The sequence below is a fragment of the Oryctolagus cuniculus genome, chromosome 16, assembly GCF_964237555.1.
Source record: "Oryctolagus cuniculus chromosome 16, mOryCun1.1, whole genome shotgun sequence".
NCBI lineage: Eukaryota > Metazoa > Chordata > Mammalia > Lagomorpha > Leporidae > Oryctolagus > Oryctolagus cuniculus.
The window spans coordinates 4,136,414-4,160,381 of NC_091447.1; the positions used below are offsets into that span (position 1 = coordinate 4,136,414).

General features: G+C 41.3%; 1 protein-coding gene across 10 annotated transcripts in view; it reads right to left on the reverse strand.

The window, feature by feature from the left end:
* The window catches only part of LOC100356924 (cytochrome P450 4F2), a 103,506-nt gene that overhangs the window by 72,516 nt on the left and 7,022 nt on the right, over positions 1-23,968 (reverse strand). For 5 of the 10 annotated variants that reach the window (XM_070059374.1, XM_070059372.1, XM_051834427.2 and 2 more), the window contains exon 1: positions 14,512-15,120. The gene's annotated coding sequence lies outside the window, so the exon portion shown is untranslated. Of the gene's footprint in view, positions 1-14,511; positions 15,121-21,883; positions 21,937-23,968 lie in introns of those variants that run through there. The other 5 variants (XM_070059370.1, XM_070059368.1, XM_070059369.1 and 2 more) reach the window with 2 other exon arrangements.

Consider the following 23,968-nt stretch of genomic DNA (forward strand, 5'->3'; position numbering starts at 1 on the left):
TCAAAAACAAATTCTTGAACTACAGAAATCCTTAATGGACAAGATAGAAAATCTCTCTCATGAAAATGAAATATTAAGGAGGAATCAAAATGAAACGAAACAACTAGTACAACAGGAAACTGCGATAGTGACTGAAGTGAAGAATTCAATAGATCAAATGAAAAACACAATAGAGAGCCTTACAAACAGAATGGGTGAAGCAGAAGAGAGAATATCGGACTTAGAAGACAGAGAACAGGAAAGGATACAGTCAGACCAAGGAAAAGAAGAGGAAATTAGAAATCTAAAAAATATTGTCAGGAATCTGCAGGATACTATTAAAAAAACCAACATTCGAGTTCTAGGAGTTCCTGAAGGCATGGAGAGGGAGAAAGGATTAGAAGGCCTTTTTAGTGAGATATTAGCAGAAAATTTCCCAGGTTTGGAGAAGGACAGAGAAATCCTAGTACAGGAAGCTCACAGAACCCCTAATAAACATGACAAAAAGAGATCCTCACCACGACACGTTGTAATTAAACTCTCCACACTGAAACATAAAGAAAAGATCCTAAAATGTGCAAGAGAGAAATGTCAGATTACTCTCAGAGGATCTCCAATCAGACTCACAGCTGACTTCTCATCAGAAACCCTACAAGCCAGGAGGGAATGGCGAGATATAGCCCAGGTACTAAGAGAGAACAACTGCCAGCCCAGAATACTATATCCTGCAAAGCTATCATTTGTGAATGAAGGTGAAATAAAGACTTTTCATAGCAAACAGAAATTGAAAGAATTTGTCGCCATTCGTCCAGCCCTGCAAAAGATGCTTAAAGATGTGTTACACACAGAAACACAGAAACACGGTCATCAATATGAAAGAAGGTAAAGGAAGGAAACCTCACAGCAAAAGATTACAGGGAATTCAAAGCATATATTAGAACTTATCTTTGGCAAATGGCAGGGCAAAGTTACCACTTATCATTAGTCACATTGAACGTTAATGGCCTGAACTGTCCAGTTAAAAGACACAGATTGGCTGATTGGGTTAAGGAACAAAACCCATCTATTTGCTGCTTACAAGAAACACATCTTTCCAACAAAGATCCATACAGACTGAAAGTGAAAGGCTGGAAAAAGATATACCATGCCAACAGAAATGAAAAAAGAGCGGGCGTAGCCATCTTAATATCAGACAACATAAACTTTACCACAAAAACTGTTAAGAGAGACAAAGAGGGACACTATATAATGATTAAGGGATCAATTCAACAGGAAGATATAACAATTATCAATGTATATGCACCTAACTACAGGGCACCGGTTTATCTAAAAGATTTGTTAAGGGACTTAAAGGGAGACTTAGACTCCAATACAATAGTACTGGGGGACTTCAATACCCCACTCTCAGAAACAGACAGATCAACAGGACAGAAGATCAACAAGGAGACAGTAGATTTAAATAACACTATAGCCCAAATGGATCTAACAGATATATACAGAACTTTCAATCCTACAGCTAAAGATTTTATATTCTTCTCAGCAGTACATGGAACCTTCTCTAGGATTGACCACATACTAGGCCATAAAGCAAGTCTCAGCAAATTCAAAAGAATTAGAATCATACCATGCAGCATCTCAGACCATAAAGGAATGAAGTTGGAAATTAGCAACTCAGGAATCCCTAGAGCATACGCAAACACATGGAGATTGAACAACATGCTCCTGAATGAACAATGGGTCATAGAAGAAATTAAAAGAGAAATCAAAAATTTTCTGGAAGTAAACGAGGATAATAGCACAACATACCAAAACTTATGGGACGCAGCAAAAGCAGTGTTAAGAGGAAAGTTTATATCAATAGGTGCCTACATCAAGAAATTGGAAAGGCACCAAATAGATGAGCTTTCACTGCATCTCAAGGATCTAGAAAAACTGCAGCAAACCAGACCCAAATCTAGTAGGAGAAGAGAAATAATTAAAATCAGAGAAGAAATCAACAGGATTGAATCCAAAAAAAAAAAAACATTACAAAAAATCAGCCAAACGAGGAGCTGGTTTTTTGAAAAAATAAACAAAATTGACACCCCATTGGCCCAACTAACTAAAAAAAGAAAAGACCCAAATCAATAAAATCAGAGACAAAAAAGGAAACGTAACAACAGACACCACAGAAATAAAAAGAATCATCAGAAATTACTACAAGGACTTGTATGCCAGCAAACAGGGAAACCTATCAGAAATGGATAGATTCCTGGACACATGCAACCTACCTAAATTGAACCAGGAAGACATCGAAAACCTAAACAGACCCTATAACTGAGACAGAAATTGAAACAGAATAAAGGCCCTCCCAACAAAGAAAAGCCCAGGACCAGATGGATTCACTGCTGAATTCTACCAGACATTTAAAGAAGAAGAAAGACCATATGATTATCTCAATAGACGCCGAGAAAGCATTTGATAAAATACAACACCCTTTCATGATGAAAACTCTAAGCAAACTGGGTTTGGAAGGAACATTCCTCAATACAATCAAAGCAATCTATGAAAAACCCACAGCCATTGAATGGGGAAAAGTTGGAAGCATTTCCACTGAGATCTGGTACCAGACAGGGATGCCCACTCTCACCACTGCTATTCAATATAGTTCTGGAGGTTCTAGCCAGAGCTATTAGGCAAGAAAAAGAAATTAAAGGGATACAAATTGGGAAGGAAGAACTCAAATTATCCCTCTTTGCAGATGATATGATTCTTTATTTAGGGGACCCAAAGAACTCTACTAAGAGACTATTGGAACTCATAGAAGATTTTGGCAAAGTAGCAGGGTATAAAATCAATGCACAAAAATCAACAACCTTTGTATACACAGACAATGCCATGGCTGAGGAAGAACTTCTAAGATCAATCCCATTCACAATAGCTACAAAAACAATCAAATACCTTGGAATAAACTTAACCAAGGACATTAAAGATCTCTATGATGAAAATTACAAAACCTTAAAGAAAGAAATAGAAGAGGATACCAAGAAATGGAAAAATCTTCCATGCTCATGGATTGGAAGAATCAATATCATCAAAATGTCCATTCTCCCAAAAGCAATTTATAGATTCAATGCAATACCAATCAAGATCCCGAAGACCTTCTTCTCAGATCTGGAAAAAATGATGCTGAAATTTATATGGAGACACAGGAGACCTCGAATAGCTAAAGCATTCTTGTACAACAAAAACGAAGCTGGAGGCATCACAATACCAGATTTCAGGACATACTACAGGGCAGTTGTAATCAAAACAGCATGGTACTGGTACAGAAACAGATGGATAGACCAATGGAACAGAACTGAAACACCAGAAATCAATCCAAACATCTACAGCCAACTCATATTTGATCAAGGATCCAAAACCAATCCCTGGAGTAAGGACAGTCTATTCAATAAATGGTGCTGGGAAAATTGGATTTCCACGTGCAGAATCATGAAGCAAGACCCCTACCTTACACCTTACACAAAAATCCACTCAACATGGATTAAAGACTTAAATCTACGACCTGACACCATCAAATTATTAGAGAGCATTGGAAAAACCCTGAAAGATATAGGTACCGGCAATGACTTCTTGGAAAAGACCCCAGAAGCACAGGCAGTCAAAGCCAAAATTAACATTTGGGATTGCATCAAATTGAGAAGTTTCTGTACTGCAAAAGAAACAGTCAGGAGAGTGAAGAGACAACCGACAGAATGCGAAAATATATTTGCAAACTATGCAACTGATAAAGGGTTGATAACCAGAATCTACAAAGAAATCAAGAAAGTCCACAAGATCAAAACAAACAACCCACTTAAGAGATGGGCCAAGGACCTCAATAGACATTTTTCAAAAGAGGAAATCTAAATGGCCAACAGGCACATGAAAAAATGCTCACGATCACTAGCAATCAGGGAAATGCAAATCAAAACCACAATGAGGTTCCACCTCACCCCAGTTAGAATGGCTCACATTCAGAAATCTACCAACAATAGATGCTGGAGAGGATGTGGGGAAAAAGGGACACTAACCCACTGTTGGTGGGAATGCAAACTGGTTAAGCCACTATGGAAGTCAGTCTGGAGATTCCTCAGAAACCTGAAGATAACCCTACCATACAATCCAGCCATCCCACTCCTTGGAATTTACCCAAAGGAAATGAAATTGGCAAACAAAAAAGCAGTCTGCACATTAATGTTTATTGCAGCTCAATTCACAATAGCTAAGACCTGGAACCAACCCAAATGCCCATCAACAGTAGACTGGATAAAGAAATATGGGACATGTACTCTATAGAATACTATGCAGCAGTCAAAAACAACGAAACCCAGTCATTTGCAACAAGATGGAGGAATTTGGAAAACATCCTGCTGAGTGAATTAAGCCAGTCCCAAAGGGACAAATATCATATGTTCTCCCTGATTGGCGACAACTAACTAAGCACCAAAGGGGAAACTTGTTGAAGTGAAATGGACACTATGAGAAACAGTGACTTGATCAGCTCTTGTCCTGACTATTGATGTACAATGTAATACTTTATCCATTTTAGTATTTTTTTTTGTTCTAGTACCATTGGTTGGACTCTGTAATTAACACACAATTATTCTTAGGTGTTTAAATTTTAACTGAAAAGTGATCCCTGTTAGGAATTTGGAAAACATTATGTTGAGTGAAATAAGCCAATCCCAAAGGGACAAATACCACTTGTTCTCCTTGATAGGTGACAACTAACTGAGCACCAAAAAGGAAACCTGTTAAAGTGAAATGAACACTATGAGAAACGGTGACTTGATCAGCCCTCACCCTGACTGTTGATGAGCAGCTTAATATGTTATCCCTCTTAGTATTTTTGTTTGTTTGTTCTACTTAATACTTTTGGTTGAATACTGTAATCAATACACAATTTTTCTTAAGTGCTGAAACTTAACTGAAAAGTGTTTGCTGTTAAATATGAGTGGGAATAAGAGAGGGAAGAGATGTGCAATTCGGGACATGCTCAAGCTGACTTACCTCAAACGGTAGAGTTAGAAACATACCAGGGGATTCCAATTCAATCCCATCGAGGTGGCATGTACCAATGCCATCTCACTAGTCCCAGTGATCAATTTCTGTTCACAATTGATTGTAATGATAGGACTAAGAACCAAAGGGATCACATAAACAAGAATAGTGTCTGCAAATACTAGCTGATAGAATCAAAAAGGGAGAGAATGATCCAACATGGGAAGCGAGATACACAGCAGACCCATAGAATGGCAAATGTCCTAACAGCACTCTGGCCTCAGAATCAGCCCTTAAGGCATGCTGATCCGGCTGAAATGCCCATGAGAGTATTTCAGGCATGAAAAGCCAAGACACTCTGGGGGGGGGGGGGACCTAAATGAAAGATCTCTGTGAGTGAGATCCCAGTGGAAAGAATGGGTCATCAAAGAAGGAGGTACCTTTCTCTGAAGGGAGGAGAGAACTTCCACTTTGACCATGGCCTTGTCTAAAAATGATCAGTCAGTGAACTCAGGGGGCTTCCATAGCCTTGGCAGCTCATGACAAGAGCCTAGGGTGATTACTGATGCCATAAACAAGAGTGTCAAATTGTTAAGTCAACAACAGGAGTCACTGTGCACTTACTCCTCATGTAGGATCTTTGTCCTTAGTGTGCTGTACATTGAGATTTAATGGTATAACTAGTACTCAAACAGTGTATTTCACTTTATGTTTCTGTGTGGGAGCAAACTGTTGAAATCTTTACTTAATGTATGCTAAACTGATCTGTATATAAAGAGAATCGAAAATGAATCTTGATGTGAATGGAAGGGGAGAGGGAGTGAATAAGGGGAGGGTTGTGGGTTGGAGGGACGTTATGGGGGAGAAGCCATTGTAATCCATAAGCTGTACTTTGGAAATCTATATTCATTAAATAAAAGTTAAAAAAAAAGACATAGGGAGAAATAAAGATGGAAGCATCACAATACCTGATTTCAAAAAAACTACAAAGGTATTGTAAGTTAGTATAGTGCTTCCATAAAAGCTAACACATAGATCAATGGAACAGAATATAGGAGCCAGAAATTAACGCATGTAGTCAACTTATTTTTTACAAAGTTGTCAAGAACATAAATCGGAAAAAGGATAGTCTTTTCAATAAATTATGCTGTAAAAAAGCAAGATAAACATATGTAGAAAAATGAAATTAGATCACTTACTCTTACCATACATAAAAACAAGCTCAATACAGGTCAAAGACATAAATGTAAGACCTGAAGCTATGAAATTGCTAGAAAAAACAAAGGGGAAACATCTCAAGATATTGGTATATGCAATGATCTTCTGAGTAAGATCCAAAAGCACAGGCAACAAAAGCAAAAGTATACAAATGATAGTATACCCAACTCAGAAGCTTCGGTGCAGTAGTGGGAAAAATTAATATAGTGAAAAGACATCCAACAGAATGAGAGAAAATATTTTCAATCTATTTGTCTAACAAAGGATTAATGTCCAGAATAATATCAGGAACTCAAAAACCTCAAAAACAAATAAGTCTGCTGAGAAATGGGCAAGGGACCTGAATAGACAGTTCTCTAAAGAAATGTAAACAGCTAACAAATATATGAGAAAATGTTCAATATCTTTAGCTATCACAGCAATGCAAACTGAAGCTACAATGAGATATCACCCCAACCCTGTTAAAATAGCTACTAAAAAGAAAAAAAAAAAAAAACCAGAAAGTAACATGCTGGAAGATGTGGAAAAATAGGATACTCTTCTTATATGCTGTCACTTGGAATGTAAATTAGTACAGACATAGAAAATAGTATGGAGGGTTCTTGAAAACCTTGAACTAGAACTATCATTCTAATACTGTGCGTGGAAATACATATATGTATACATATACATATACATATACATCCACAAGACATGAAAGTTATAATCAGAGAGATAACTTCTGTACCACATTTATTGTATCACTGTTCACAATACCCAAGAAAAGAAATCAACTAGGGGCCAGAGCTGTAGTATAGCAGGTAAAGCTGCCACCTGCAATACTGGCATCCCATATGAGCACCCATTCTAGACCCAGCTGCTCCTCTCCTGACCCAGGTCTCTGCAATGGCCTGGAAAAAGCAGTAGAAGATTGCTCAAGTCCTTGGGCCCCTACACCCATATAGGAGACCCAGAAGAAGCTCCTGGTTCCTGGCTTTGAATAAGCCTAGCTCCAGCCGTTGCAGTCAATTGGGGAGTGAACCAGCACATGGAAGGCCTCTCTCTCTCTCTCTCTCTTTCTCTCTCTCTCTGCCTCTCCTTCTCTCTGTGTAACTCTGACTTATAAATAAATAAATCTTTAAAAAATCAACTAATGCGTCCATCATCAGATGAAGGGATAAAGAAAATATGGTATATAAATATTTCTAAGACATAAAAAAATGAAGTTCTGCCATTTGCAGCAAAATTGATGGAACTGGATAGCATCATGTTATGTGAAATAAGCCAGACACAGAAAGACAAACAGTGTATGTTATCCCTCATATGTGAAAACTAAAATGAAACCAAAACAACAACAATAATAATAATAAACCACTTCAGACTGAACACAAAATGGTGATTAGCGATTATTTGAGGTTGGAGGGAGGGGAGATATAGAAGGTATCTGGATAAAGGGCAGCAAATCAGTCAAAAGCCTAAGCTCCTAGTTGATACACAACATAGTGGAAAGACTGTAGTTAATAAACCTCATAAATATTTCATGTATAATCCTAAAGTAATGTCAAAGAAGGAGAAATGTTGATAATACTGTTTTGATCATTACATACTGTATACATGTTTTGAAACATCAAACCTCAGCCCATAAATAAGTAAAATTATTTTTATAAAAGAATTTTAAATTGGAGTAGAAAGAACACCCAAAGAGCCAGGAAAGTTACAGTTAAATGTGAACCCTCCTTTTGATCTTATTTGCACACTTCTTATTCTTGCTTTTACCTATCCTTTCAGAGTCATGAAAAATGATCTTCTAAATCTAAAGCTTTTACAGATGTCAATACTCTATAAATATAACTTACTAAAGATCCAACATGTGGTGTTTTATTATTTTGGGCAGTGCTTAGGGTTAAATGCCTGCTAGATTAAATTACATTTTAGAACTAGAGTGATATAACACAAAAATCAAAAGTTAAGTGACATGCCACTCTCAGGAAGAATTCCTCAAAATGAAATTAGTTCATCCACTCAGTGAAAACTCAGAATGTCTTTGGCAAACAAATTTTTTCTTTTTTATAAACTTTTATTTAATAAATATAAATTTCGAAAGTCTAATTTCTGGATTATAGTGGCTCTCTCCCCCATAACCTTCCTCCCTCCCGCAACAATCCCATCTCCCACTCCCTCTCCCATCCCATTCTTCATCAAGATTCATTTTCAATTATCTGTAAGTACAGAATATCAACTTGGTATATACTAAGTAAAGATTTCAACAGTTTGCACCCACACAGATATTCAAAGTATAAAGTACTATTTGAGTACTAGTGTACATTAATTCACAAAGTACAACACATTAAGGACAAAGATCCTACATGGGGAGCAGGTGCACAGTGACTCCCGTTGTTGATTTAACAATTGACACTCTTATTTATGACATTAGTAATCACCCGAGGCTCTTGTCATGAGCTGCCAAGGCTATAGAAGCCTCTTCAGTTCACCAACTCTGATCTTGTTTAGACAAGGCCATATTCAAAGTGGAAGTTCTCTCCTCCATTCAGAGAAAGGTACTGCCTTCTTTGATGGCCCGTTCTTTCTGCTGGGATCTCACTCAAAGAGATCTTTCATTTAGGTCATTTTTTTTACCACAGTGTCTTGGCTTTTCATGCCTGCGAAACTCTCATGGGCTTTTTAGCCAGATCCTAACACCTTAAGGGCTGATTCTGAGGCCAGAGTGCTGTTTAGGGCATTTGTTTGGCAAACCAATTAAATTAAAAACTTACACTGCTGCTGTATCAGGCCAGGCAAAATAGTATGCCTGGGAGGTTCAAAGTCAGCCCAGTAGTTTGTGTTAAATGAAACACTTCTAAATACTACCTAACTTTAAGAAAGAAAAAAAAAAGTCGATGGGAAATTGGGGTGTTTCAGAACTCAGGAGGACAAAGTTGAAAGAGAGAAAGAAGGCCGGCGCCACGGCTCAATAGGCTAATCCTCCACCTAGCGGCGCCGGCACACCGGGTTCTAGTCCCGGTCGGGGCGCCGGATACTGTCCCAATTGCCCCTCTTCCAGGCCAGCTCTCTGCTGTGACCCGGGAAGGCAGTGGAGGATAGCCCAAGTCCTTGGGCCCTGCACCCCATGGGAGACCAGGAGAAGCACCTGGCTCCTGCCTTCGGATCAGCGAGGTGCGCCGGCCACAGCGTGCCAGCCGCGGCAGCCATTGGAGGGTGAACCAACGGCAAAAAGGAAGACCTTTCTTTCTGTCTCTCTCTCTATCCACCACTCTGCCTGTCAAAAAAAAAAAAAAAAAAAGAGAGAGAGAGAGAGAGAGAGAAAGAAGTTACTTGAAATCAGGGTAACTTCCAAAACAAAGTGAACATTTGATCTACAGCATTGGTGGTGGGGGCAGGAGAGGAGGTAGAGGGGAAAGGCAGGCAAGGATCATGCAGGACTTGATCACATGATAAACCAACAGGTGTGCTGAGTGTGCGGGCCTCCAGGTGGTTCTGAGCACAAAGAAGACGAAGGCAAAGCCATCCAACACTGGACACACAAACGTGACCCTGGATCTGAGGGGAAAATCAGAGCAAAGAAACCCAAGTGCAGGAGTCCAGCTACAGGTGGTTCTGAGCACAAAGAAGACGAAGGCAAAGCCATCCAGCACTGGACACACAAACGTGACCCTGGATCTGAGGGGAAAATCAGAGCAAAGAAACCCAAGTGCAGGAGTCCAGCTACAAACAGCCCTCCTGCTTCTATAGAGGTGTCTTCTTAGCACTCATTCAACAGATGTGGGCGGACACACCAGTTTGAGTTAAGATTTCCAAATTTCATCAAAGGTCAAATAATGTTCTCAACTGTTTTTAACCAAGACTAAAAACACAATTTCCCCTTTCTTGTAAACTAGGGCGGGGGGCTGTATGGGCAATGGTATCATTTCTAAATTTTATGAGAATCTGGTATCATCTTTTGGTAAAGCATTTAATATCTCACTGATGTCATGGCTATCAGATCCTCAGAATTTTGTTAGTAGAAATCATCATGATTTTTTTAATAAAGAAAGATGATTAGAGGAAGACAGAATGATGACATTGTGACTACATTTCCATCCCACAAATCTAAAAGATCTCATTATTAGTGTCTAGATTTGTTTGATACCTTAAGATTATTTTTAACAAGGTAATAAAAAACACAATTTTTATGTTGAAATTCCAGCATTTCTTCACAAAAGATTTAAAGGGTATCCACCAGTAAGTGGGCTCTGTGCTCTGAGCTGCCTCCTTCCCCAACTACATGTAAATCTTTTCCTTGTTGCAGGTAGAAAAAGATAGCCTTACTCCTTTTTTCTACATTTCATAAAATCATAACTACAGGGCTGACGCTGTGGAATAGTGGGTAAAGCCATCACCTGCAGCACCAGCATTACATGTGGACACCGGCTGCTCCACTTCTGGTCCAGTTACCTGTTAATGTCCCTAGGAAAAGCAGCAGAAGATGACCCAAGTGCTTCGGCCCCTGCACCCATGTGGGAAACCAGGAAGAAGCTCCTAGCTCCAGCTTCAGGCTGACCCAACCCAACCACTGGAACCATTTGGGGAATGAACCAGTGAATAGAAGATCTCTCTCTCTCTCTCTTCTCTACATTTCAAATAAATAAACACATCTTTTTTTGTTAAAGATTTATTTATTTATTTGAAAGTCAGAGTTACACAGAGAGAGGAGAGACAGAGAGAGAGAGGTTTTCCATCTGCTGGTTCATTCCCCAATTGGCCACAATGGCCAGAGCTGCGCTGATCCGAAGCCAGGAACCAGGAGCTTCTTTCTAGGTCTCCCACACGGGTGCAGGGGCCCAAGGACTTGGACCATCTTCCACTGCTTTCCCAGGCCATAGCAGAGAGCTGGATCAGAAGAAGAGCAGCTGGGTCTCAAACCGGCGCCCATATGGGATGCGGACACTTCAGGTCAGGATATTAACCCGCTGTGCCACAGCGCCGGCCCCTAAACATATCTTTTTTAAAAAATCATTACTACAATGGTAGTTCAAAAAAAGAAAAAAGAGCATATCAGAGGCCTCTACTTCACCATAAAAGCACAGAGAAGAGGTTATGTGAGTGTGTCCTTCAGCCAACAGTGGCAGCACTCCTGCCTCAACTGCTCAGTACAGTACAGAGAGAGGTTGGTGGTAATGAGTGCCTCAATTCCATAAGGCTTGAATTTCTTGACATATCATTAAGAGTGTTCAAAAATTATAAATACCAATGTATAAACAAATACATGCTGACTATACATCCTCATGTACCCAGCACTGTGTAAACACAACCCATCCCTACCATCAAGAAGAGTCAAGTTTTGTGGAAGAGCTTGCAGTGTGAACTTGTTCTCCTAATTCTGCTCAGAGACACCAGCTCTTATATGGTACACTGGAAAAAGTGGAACCAGCATGAGGTTACAGATCATCAGGATAACAGGACATGGAGAGAACCCTGACCTGGAAGCAAATCCACCCGTATTTCTGCATATCTTGTGCAGCATACAATGGATCCTGTAGGAAGGTCAGCTGTTATAATTAAAGTTTCAGGTCACCTTTTGAATTCCTCGGGCATCCCGCACAAATTCTTCAGTACCCTCACACAGGCAGCCATACTGCAGTCTCATGGCCAGTAGTCAGTTACACTAAAGACCAGAAGATCACTTAGGTGCCTGAATGGTCTGTAAGGGAGAGCTGAAGGCTTTCCTGATTCTTGCCTGGAAATGCCATTTCAGGAGTAAGGGACAGAGGAAGGAAATGAAAGGTACAGTTCACTCCCCTGTCTCACTTGTAAACCCATTTCTGTGCAGGAGGCCACTTCCTAGAGCATCAACAATGTTCAGAAAGGAGTGGATATAATAAATCAGAAGCTAGAGGTAGGTATTTGGCATAGCAGTTAAGATGCCTAGGTTCAATTCCCAGCTCTAACTCCTGACTCTCCAGCTTCCTGCTAATGTAGACCTTGGGAGGCAGTATGGCTCAAGTAATTAGATTCCTGTCATTCACATGGGAAACCTGGACTGGGTTCGTGGTTTTTGGTTTTGACCTTGTTCAGCCCCAGCCAGTACAGATTTGGGAGTGAAACCGTAGATTAGAAATCTATCATTCTTTTTTTCCTACCTTGCTCTATACCTCTCAGATAATTTTTAAAACCTTTTAAAAAAGAATCAAGGGGGAGCCGGCGCCGTGGCTCAATAGGCTAATCCTCCACCTTGCGGCGCCGGCACACCGGGTTCTAGTCCCGGTTGGGGCGCCGGATTCTGTCCCGGTTGCCCCTCTTCCAGGCCAGCTCTCTGCTATGGCCAGGGAGTGCAGTGGAGGATGGCCCAGGTGCTTGGGCCCTGCACCCCATGGGAGACCAGGAAAAGCACCTGGCTCCTGGCTCCTGCCAGGATCAGCGCGGTGCGCCGGCTGCAGCGGCGGCCATTGGAGGGTGAACCAGCGGCAAAGGAAGACCTTTCTCTCTCTGTCTCTCTCTCTCATTGTCCACTCTGCCTGTCAAAAAAAAAAAAAAAAAAGAATCAAGGGGCCAGCACTGTGGCATATCGAGTAAAGCCACTGCCTGCAGTGCCAGCATCCCATATGGGCACCAGTTTGAGACCTGGCTGCTCCACTTACTATCCAGCTCTCTGGCATGAGAAAGCAGTGGAGGATGGCCCAAGTGCTTGGGCCTCTGCACCCATGTGAGACATCTAGGGGAGGCTCCTGGCTCCTGGCTTTGGATCAGTGCAGCACCGGCAGATGTAGCCATCTGGGGAGTGAACCAGGGGATGGAAGATTTCTCTCTCTCTCTCTCTCTTTCTCTCTCTCTGCCTCATCTCTGTAACTCTGCATTTCAAATAAATAAATCTTTAAAAAAAGAATCAACAGCTAAAATAAGGACATATAAGAAAAATACTTTAAAAGACATGATGTGCAAGTATTTGATTCTGGAGAAATCAACATTTTAAATAAAAACTGTAATTGTTTTCTTGGAAATTCTACAGACCTATGTTAGTCACTTAAAATGGAGAAGGGAAAATGAATCTGAACAATTGTAGTCAGAGATAGGGAAAGGCAGAAGCCGTGACCTTGTACTATCCCAGGGGTAGCATTCAGGTGTACTTTCTGCAGGTGAAGTTGAGAAGGGCCAGCCCATGCAACCCTGGGGCCCTTTCAAACATCCTTTAAACTGATTCAGGCCAAGGAACAAGTGGCTCCCAGTCAAATAATGGTCCTTCCCTCTTCCATCTTTCTCAACTTCCGCTGCTCCTCCGTTACAGAAATGGAAAGGGAGGCTTTTACACCATGCTGGTGGGCATAGCAGAGGCCTCTGTCTTTTAATTAGACTTTTTTCTAACAGACATGATTAAAGCTGTGGTAGAAACCTTCCCAAGGTCAAAAAATGAAAAAGGGAGGCACTTGTCCTGGGAATGAAATGTGGTTGTTATCTGCTTGGCTATGAATGCTTAAGCTGTAGTCCCTATCTGTTTATATGTAACCATTTCAGGTTCTGCTTGTCAACACAGAGCAATGATGTTAACCCTTGCCAGACAGCTTACATCTCAGTATGTGTGTGAAGAGAAAAAAAAATTCATATTTTCATTTAACCACGTTTGCACGTACAGTATTATATCAATCCTGTGGCCACCATGCAACATTACCATATCCAATTGAATGTATGCAAGTAACCACATAAGGAAGACAAAGAGGCTAAAACCATATATAAGGGAAACCCCTTCTTTGTTTGGGGCTCAGATTTTGGATAAGAAATTCCACCTGGGCCTTATGCCGGCATCATAAAAGACTACTTCCTGTTAAGAGGCCTTGGTGTCTTGTCTCAGGACACAAATCCTGCTATAGGAGAAGTCATGAAATCACCTCTCTAGTATCAGACAACTGAGCACCCTGCTGAAATCTGTTCTTTTCACCTTTCCAGCATTCTACTTTTACAAGGAGTGAGCCACCCCTACCCCTTGTTCTCTTAGTGATTTTCCCTGTACCAATCCTGTCAAAAACATGCTGGTGTTGATCACAGACTTTCTCCCTGAAGTGCTAAGTCCCCATAGCTTTCAAACTTTCCTTATAGATACAAAAGCAACCCCATATTCTTATGGCATATTCTTTATTTCATTAATTTATTGCTTAAATTTTATTTCTCTCACTTATAACCAAAATAATTCTGAGAAATCAGCTCAAAGGAAAGCAAGAAATAGCTCAGTTGGTACTGCTCTGTGCCTTCTCTATACTCTTACAGAGATACAAACCAATTCATCAAGGAGAGTAACATACATGAAAAGTAACATCCACCTACCTCTTCAATATCCCCTCCTCCAAGCTGAAGGTCCCAGAGGACACTCTACCAGATATATCCTGCAGAAAATATCCTAAACTCCAGCCTCCGATCATTGAAAAGAACTGAAGACACCAAACTGAGCACTCAGATGTAAAATCTTATCTTCAAGTGATTGAAACACATTGTGAGAATGTATGGCATTAGGTTCCCTTGTAGTTGTTCTTAGCTGCCTCAATTCCATAAGGCTTGAATTTCTTGACATATCATTAAGAGTGTTCAAAAATTATAAATACCAATGTATAAACAAACATAGGTAACTGATTATTGCTTTTAATAGCAAGATCCTAGGGTCTGGCACTGTGGCACAGCAGGTGAAGCCTCTGGTTGCAAGCGCCAGCATCCCAAATGGGCAATTATTTGAATCCTGGCTGCTCCACTGCTGATCCAAGTCCTGCTAATTGTGATGGCCCAAGTACTTGGGATCCTGCCACCCATCTGGGTAACGTGGATGAATATATTGTCTTTTGGCTTCTGCCTGGCCATATGGAGAGTGAACTAGTAGATGAAAGATCTCCCCCCAGGCTGCTCTGCTTCTGCCTCTCCCTCTCTGTAACTCTGCCTTTCAAATAAATAAGTAAATAATAAATAAATAAATAAATTTTAGCAACATAATTATTTATTTATTTATTTAAAAGAGTTACAGAAAGAGAAGGAGAGAGAAGGAGATCGTTCATACGCTGGTTTGCTCCCCAAATGGCCACAAAGGCCAGAGCTGGGCTGGTCAGGAACCAGGAACTTCTTTGGGGTTTCTCATACAGGTGCAGGGACCCAAGGACTTGGGCTTTCTTCAACTGCTTTCCCAGGCACATTAGTAGGGAGCTGGATCAGAAGTGGGCAGCTGGTTCTCAAACCAGCACCCATAATGGGATTCCAATGCTGCCGGTAGCAGCTTTACCCACTATACCATAGTGCCAGCCCAAAAATAAATCTTTAAAAAATATATTGATAGCCTACATTTCATAGCACTGTGACAAACTGAGTCCAAGTGCTATTTTCTCCTTTGACTGCCTATGATCTTATACAGATCATAGCCAGGGAAAACAGAAATCATAATATTCACTTTATAAAAAAAGAAACTGTATCAAATTTTGCCCAGAATCAGAACTAGAAGTAATAAACCTGACCCAACAGGCTTTCATCAAGACACCTATCTACTCATCCCAGCACTTCAGTGCATACAAACAAATCCAGAATCTTGTCTCCCCCAGTGCAACTAGTATCAGGAGTCTTCACTGGCCAATAAGAGAAATGAGGACAAACAAGTCTGTAGAGTATGGTGGGGGGTGGGAGAAGTAAAGGCAAAGAAAAGGGAGGCCCAAGTTCTACTTTGCATTAGAGGGGAGAAACCACTGGCTCCAGTGTAAGAGCTACTAACTATAATCAATGGATTCCCAGTGTCTTGACATGTTCTAACTACCTTAGGTGAATAACTTTCAACAGAAACTCATGCATTAAAGTTGGGCTGGGGAACATCTGGCTTGTGGACCATATAAGACTTGTGAAATCACTTGGTCTGGCCCTGCCAAGGCAATTGCAGGAGGGACTTGAAATTCAATAAACACGCAATTGATAATTTTGTATGGCCCATGAATGATGTTATATTTTTCCAAATGGCCCTTGACAAAGAAAGGCTCCCCAGACCTGTAAGATCAGTGTGTCAACAGATACAGTGTCTGATAATGGATTGCTTTCTGGCCTTTCTGGCTCACAGAGTGGTGTCTTCTTGCTGTGTCCTCACATCATGGAAAAGACAAGGCAACTGTCTGAGGCCTTTTTTATAAGAGCATTCATCCCATTACTGAATGCAGGGCTCTCAAATTCTAATAACCTCCTAAATACTCCTAAATAATCTTTGCCGATTCACTTCCCAGATGGCTGTACAGTGGGGGTTAGTCAAGCCAAATCCAGGAGCCAGGAGCTCTTCTGGGTGTCCCACGTAGTGGCAGGGGCCCAAGCACTTGGGGCATCTTCCACTTCTTTTCCCAGGCCATTAACAAAGTACTGGGGAGAAAATGGTGCAAATGGGACATGGACTGGTGCCCATATGGAATGCTGATGTCTCAGGCTTTACCTACCACGCCATAACAGCCAGGGCTGGAACAGGCCAAAGCCAGAAGCCAGGAACTTCCTCCAGGTCTCCCACACAGGTGCAAGAGTTCAAGAACCTGGCCATTCTCTGAAGCCCTTCCAGGCATACCAGTAGGGAGTTGGATAGGAAATGGAGCAGCCAGGGCCTGAACTGGCACCCATATGAGATGCCAGTGTCACAGGTGGCAGTCTAACCTACTACATCACAATGCCAGTCCACCTCTTCAATTTCTTTCTTTTTTTTTTTTTTTTTTTTTTTTTTGACAGGCAGAGTGGACAGTGAGAGAGAGAGAGACAGAGAGAAAGGTCTTCATTCCATTTGTTCAACCCCCAAATGGCCGCTAGGGCCAGCATGCTGCACTGATCCGAAGCCAGGAGCCAGGTGCTTCCTCCTGGTCTCCCATGCGGGTGCAGGGCCCAAGCACTTGGGCCATCCAGCACTTGGGCCATCCTCCACTGCCTTCCCGGGCCACAGCAGAGAGCTGAACTGGAAGAGGAGCAACTGGGACAGAATCTGGCGCCCCAACCGGGACTAGAACCCAGGGTGCTGGCACCGCAGGTGGAGGATTAGCCTAGTGAGCCGTGGCGCCGGCTCTTCAATTTCTTTCATCAACATTTTGTTCCTTTAATTACAGAGATTTTTTACTTCTTTGGACAAATTTATTCCTAGGTTATTTGTTTTATAGCTACTTTATGTGGCATAACTTTCTTATTTCCTTTTCAAATAATTTATAATTGGTAAATTGATATGCTAATGATTTATATTGACTGTATCCTGCAGCTTTACTGAATTCATTTATAAGTTCTAATATTTTTGTTAGAATCTTTTGAGTTTCCTACATATGAGATCATGTTGCTACAGAGACAATTTGGATTTTTTTCTGTTTTGTTCATATATATGTCTCTACTTGTGCCTAGCATACAAGATGTTTTTAATATATTTTTATTGAATGAACATGTGAATATGTTTCAGCTTCATCACAGCTCCATGAACAATGCAATCCAGCATCATCTCCATTTTATAGATGAGGAGATTGAGGTTCTGTGAGCTTACAGAATGAAGAGCCAGATCAAATTCAAGTCTCCTGGTTTCATGACCTCTATATTTTTCAGCTCATCAGTAGTTCCCTGACTTGACCGACAAGAATCCTCCACTGGGCCCCACATTTAGAGAGTTCTGTTGTGGTCCTCCTCTGCCTGGACCCCTTTGCTGTGAGATGGAATGATGGGGTCACCTGGAGATTGCATTTCTCTTCCAGGTCCTGCACCAGAATTCCCTGCCCAAATGACCCTGTGTTTGGTGACAAAACGAGCATTTGCTTCTTCCCCTGCCCTGTTTCTAACCTCGGCCATGGTCTAAAGAGTGGTCAAAGAGTGGCTTTTTACAAGGCGTGTGGACAGAACTTTAACATATCTACTAGGGGGATCCACATGTGTCCAAGACCTCTTGTTTAGAGAAAATGGAGTTCAGAAAAGAAGAGAAATGTGGGTGGGAAGTATAAGACTGTGAGCATAAGTGAGTTTAAAATCTCAAAGGATATATTAAACAGTACTTAGAAACAACTGAAAAGAGAATCAGTGAACTAAGAGATAAGTCTAAAGGTATCTGGAATGCAACACACAGAGACTAAGTTAAGTAATGGAAAATCCAAATAAGAGATCTCCCAGAACAGATCTTGAAAACATCCAGAAAAAGACAGATCATCTATAGAAAGAAGATCTTGATGACTAGTTTCTTAATCATAGACACAAAACAGAAGCCAAAAATCAATAGAATAACTCTAAAATTATTTTTAGAAAATTTATATGCCTAGTCAAGCTATCTTTCAAACATGAGGATGAAATAAAGGCAATTTCAGACAAATAAGGATTTTGAGAGGTTATCACTAACATATTTATCAATAAATGCAAAAGAAAAATCACTCCAACTGGAATATCCAATTTGTAAAGGATAAAAGTAGGAAAAGAGTTTGGTAAATGTGGGAACAAATACAAACATATTGTACAAAGCAATGATTGGTTTAATATTAGAAAGTCATGGTATCTTAAAATACAGAAAATGCATACATACAAAATTCAATAGCTTTTCACGAGGTGAAAAAACATGACAGACTTGAATATGAAGTGAATGTTCTCAACCTGGAAGGGACATTGAAAAATGTTTTTTACAAGCAACTTTCTCTATAAGGGATCATTAAAAGAAATCCCTTAAAAATCAGACGTGAAATAAGGATGTGCATCTTCATTGTCTTTAGTCAGCATTCTAGAATAGCTTACAGTTCACAAGAAATGAAAATAAAACCACACTACTTGCAGACAACATGAAAGTCTATGTAAACTCCCCCTAAAGAATCCACAAATAAAGTTAGTTAAATAAATATTCTAGATATAAAAATAACCAATTGAAAATCAAGTGTATTTAATACAGCTTATTCCAACAGAATATTGCATGGTGTTTGATAAATTTGACTTCATTTAAACTAAGAATTTCTGTCCATAAAGAGGGAGAAAACTAAATCCCAAACTGGGAGAAATTATCTGCATTACATATGTCTGACAAATGATTAGTTTATTCAGTATATAAAGTGTGCCTGTAACATATTGTGAAAATTACCAAACACATCACCAAAACTATAGAAAACCGTGTAAATCTTGAACAAAGCAGTTAACATAAGGCTAGATAGAAACATCTCATACACATGAGTAATGATACTCATCTTCATTAATAGAGAAATGCAAAATAAAGCATCAGTGAGATATGTTTATAAATCACTAGGTTAGCAAAAAATTTGAAAGTTGATTGGGCCAGCATTGTGGCATAGTAGGTAAAGCCACCACCTGCGATCCCAGCATTTAGGTCCCTGCTGCCCTATTTCCAGCTCCCTACTAATGTGTCTGGTAAAGCAGCAGAAGATGACCCAAGTACTTGGGCCCCTCTACCCATGTGAAAGACCCAGATGAAGCTCCTGTATCCTGGCTTTGGCCTGTCCCATCTCCGGCCATTGCAAACATTTGGGGAGTGAACCAGCAGATGAAAGACCTTTCCCCCTCTCTCTGAAATTATGCATTTCAAATAAATAAAATAAATTAAAAAGAAAGGAAGAGGGGCCGGCACCGTGGCTCACTTGGTTAATCCTCCACCTGCGGTGCCAGCATCCCATATGGGCACCAGGTTCTAGTCTCAGTTGCTCCTCTTCCAGTTCAGCTCTCTGCTGTTGCCCAGGAGGGCAGTGGAGGATGACTCAAGTGCTTGGGCTGTGCACCCACATGGGAGACCAGGAGGAAGCACCTGGCTCCTGGCTTTGGATTGGCATAGTTCCAGCCATAGTGGCCATTTCGGGGGTGAACCAACAGAAGGAAGACCTTTCTGTCTCTCTCTCTCACTGTCTAACTCTGTCAAATAAATTTTTTTTAAAAAAGGAAGAAAGTTGAACAATATCAAAGACTGGTGAAGTTGTAGAAAAATGATTCATACTCTTGATGAGAGTATAGGTTGTTACTATCATATCACTCAGAAATTTTTATCCTGGCTGTGTCCCCTGGAGAGTCTTTACATTAGTAGATGAGCACATATGAAAGCAATAATGTTTATAGTGGTGTGGTTTGTAATAACAAATAACCATTACTTCTCAGATGTACTTCAACACTAGAATGGATAAATATATTTCAGTCATTACATCATAAAATAGAATATTATATGCCAAGAAAATGAACTTTTGCCTGAATTTCTTTCTTTCTTTTTAGAACTTAGTATCCTTTTTTTTAAAAGATTTATTTATTTGAAAGGCAGAGTTACAGAGAGGCAGAGGCAGAGAGAAAAAGAGAGAGGGAGAGAGAGAGAGGTCTTCCATCCGTTGGTTCACTCTCCAGAGGCCACAACAGCTAAAGCTGGGCCGATCCAAAGCCAGGAGCCAGGAGCTTCTTCTGGGTCTCTCACGGGGGTACTTGGGCCATCCTCTACTGTTTTTCCAGGCCATAGCAGAGAGCTGGATTGGAAGTGGAGCAGCTAGGACTCAAACCAAAGCCCATATGGGATATGCAGGCAGCTGCTTTATCCACTAAGCCTAAGCCTCAGCACTGGCCCCTTGCCTAAATTTCAAAAGCATGATGTTGAACAAAAGAAGCAAGCCACAGAATATAAATATACATATCATATACAGTGTGATTATATATATATATAATTGGATAATAACACACTGTGATTCCATCTACATAAATTGGATAATAACAGAAACAGAACTACAAAATAAACAGAACTACACACATACAAGCTAAAAATAGATTGAGTAATAGGTAAATAGTTACAAAATCCAAGATGGTGTATGTGGGAGTGGTGGGAGAAGAACACAGCCAGGAAAAAGCACTGGGACAGACAGTGTGCTACTTCCTGCCCTGTTCACAGTTCTTCATTTTATTGTAATCCTTTAAAAATTGCATATATGTAATTGTATGCTTTTTTGTATTGTTATATCACAATAAAAGTGTTCAATGCAACAAGAAATGGGGAGAAGTGATTATGTTGTTGAACTTGTAAAAATCACAAATGGGACCAGTATAAACAAATACATATGTTGTAATGTTATATAAATGATTATCTGTGACTTGGAATAATGTTTCTAATGTCTCATCATACACAGGTTCAAAAGGTACTGTAATGAATGTGGTGTTCTTGAGAGTCCTGTTGTGGAGGACCCTAACAGGGGCTCTGGGAATAATTAAAATGATACTGGGAGTGGGATTTGTGCAGCAGATTAAGCCACTGCTTGGGACACTCACATCCCATATGGAGTGGCTGGGATCAAGTCCCACCTCTGCTTCCAAACCAGCTTCCTGCTAAGGAGATCCCTGGGAGGCAGCGGATGATGTGTTTGGGTACCTGCCATCTATGTGGGAGACTCAAATGGAAATCTGAGCTTCTGGCTTTGTCCTGGGCCAGTTCTTGCTGTTATAGGCATTTGGGGAGTGAATCAGTGGAAGGAAGATTCTCCCTCTGCTCTGTCTCTAGTTCTCTGTTGTTCCACCTTTCATATTTGGATCTGATAAACTTTCAAAAAGAATATAATGATATTGAAGATGTCTGAGAAGAGTCTTTAAAAAGAATTTTTCATAAGATTATGCTGAAAAAGTACCTTTTGATTAACATTTTATAGGAGATTTTAACTATGTATGTGTGATTGATTAATCTTGGACTCATTTAGACACATTGTCATTTATGTGTACATCAGTACAGAAAGGGCTATACCTGTAATGAACGTTTTCCATTTCTTATCCACCTTGCACTTCAACAGTGGTTTCCTAAAGGAAACAGAAAGATGAGTTCATCAGAGACGAAGGTACTATTGACCACATGGGATGGAGGATGAAAAATATGCAGCAACTGAGCTACCATTGTGCACAGGGTTCTGCTGAGGTTGAGCAGCTGGAGAGATGGGAGACCATCCCATACCTGGGACATGATCATGACCTAGGGACACATCGCTGAACATCCCTGTTCTCAAAACACAGACTACACTAATATCCAGAGATACTACCACTAGGGACTCCAAGAACTGGGGCACATACAAATGCCTGAATGATCCCTGTAGCAGCAATGAACTAGAAGTTCTGCAGTGTGAAGTGGGCATACTGATCAAAGTCTGACTCAAGGCCAAGTGCAGGGTGAGGGCAAGCATTCTGCAAGCTGGCCATGCCTTCTCTTTGGCTGGGATTCTATCCCAGGGATTCCCTTGTCACAGATCAAGAAGCAGGTGTCAGGTGTGAGCCAAGGTTGGGAGCCAAGTGCAGAGAGGGACTTCTTCCTCTGATACTGACTGCCACCTGTAATTGTAGGACATGGTTTCCTAAGATTTCATGAAGCCAGGCCTCTGGTGTGCTAGAGGGGTTGAAGAAGAGCATGAGCTACATGGTGAGCCTGGGTGTGGGATAACAGTGTGCTGTCATGCTGAGGAGACGGGGTTCTTGTCTCAGGGGAGATGCAGCCTGCATTTTGAGTGGGTGTTGGAGGTTGCATTTGTTCATCAAGTAAATTCAGGGCCTCTTCTTAGGAGCTCAGTGTCTGAGTTTCCTAGAATGTCCTAGGTGTGGAGAAGATTGGGAGGATCCTTGTGACCTTAGGTCCAATACCTGAAATTTGTGGGTCTCAGAACAAAAACCAGAAGGCCAGTGAGAGACGAGTTTGTCTGTTTTCCAGTGTGGGAAATGTTGAAGGAGCCTGGTGTTGGGGAGTCAAGGGGAGGCGAAAGTGGAACCCATACTCCTCAGAAGCAGCAGGGAGTCACCATGAGTCTGCAGTGGGAAGGACCATGCTCTACACAAGGAAGAACCAGGGCATTTTTCTTGGATGAGAGAAGAGCTCCTTGGTCTACCAATCAAGACTCAAAGTCCAGTCTGTGGAATTTTGGAAATACTCACTTTAAAAGTGCTTTTTCTGGGGGCCAACACTGTGGCATAGTGGGTAAAGCTACCGCATGCAGTGCAGGCACTCTATATGGGCACCGGTTCAAGTCCCAGTTGCTCCACTTCTGATCCAGCTCTCTGCTCTGGCCTGGGAAATCAGTGGAGGATGGCCCAAGTGCTTGGGCCCCTGCACCTGTGTGGGAGACCCAGAAGAAGCTCCTGGCTTCTGGCTTCGGATTGGCACAGCTCCAGCCATTGCAGCCAACTGGGGAGTGAACCAATGGATGTAAGACCTCTATCTCTCTCTCTCTCCCTCTCCCTCTCTCTTCCTCCCTCCTCCCCTCCCCTCTCTGTGTAACTCTTTCAAATAAATAAATAAAACTTAAAAAAAGTGCTTTTTCTTGGGGCCAGCACTGTGGCATAGAGGATAAAACCACTGCATGCAGTGCTGGCACCCCATACGGGCACAGGTTTGAGCTCCAGATGCTCCACTTCTGATCCAGCTCTCTGCTATAGCCTGGGAAAGCAGTGGAGGATGGCCTAAAATCCTTGGGCTACTGAGCCAGTATGCGAGACCCAGAAGAAGCTCTTGGCTTCAGATAAGCCCAGCTCCAGCCGTTGTGGCCATTTGGGGAGTGAACCAGCAGATGGAAGACCTCTCTCTCTCTGTCTGTCTCTGCCTCTACCTCTCTTTAACTCTGCCTTTCAAATAAAAAAATTTTTTAAAAAAAGTGCTTTTTCTGTGTATTCTTTCAACTAAGGATTTATTTATTTGAAAGCAGAGTAACACATGGAGAGAGACAGAGAGTGTGTTTATCGGCCGGCGCCGCGGCTCAATAGGCTAATCCTCCGCCTGCAGCGCCGACACACCAGGTTCTAGTCCCGGTAGGGGTGCCGGATTCTGTCCAGGTCGCTCCTCTTCCTGTCCAGC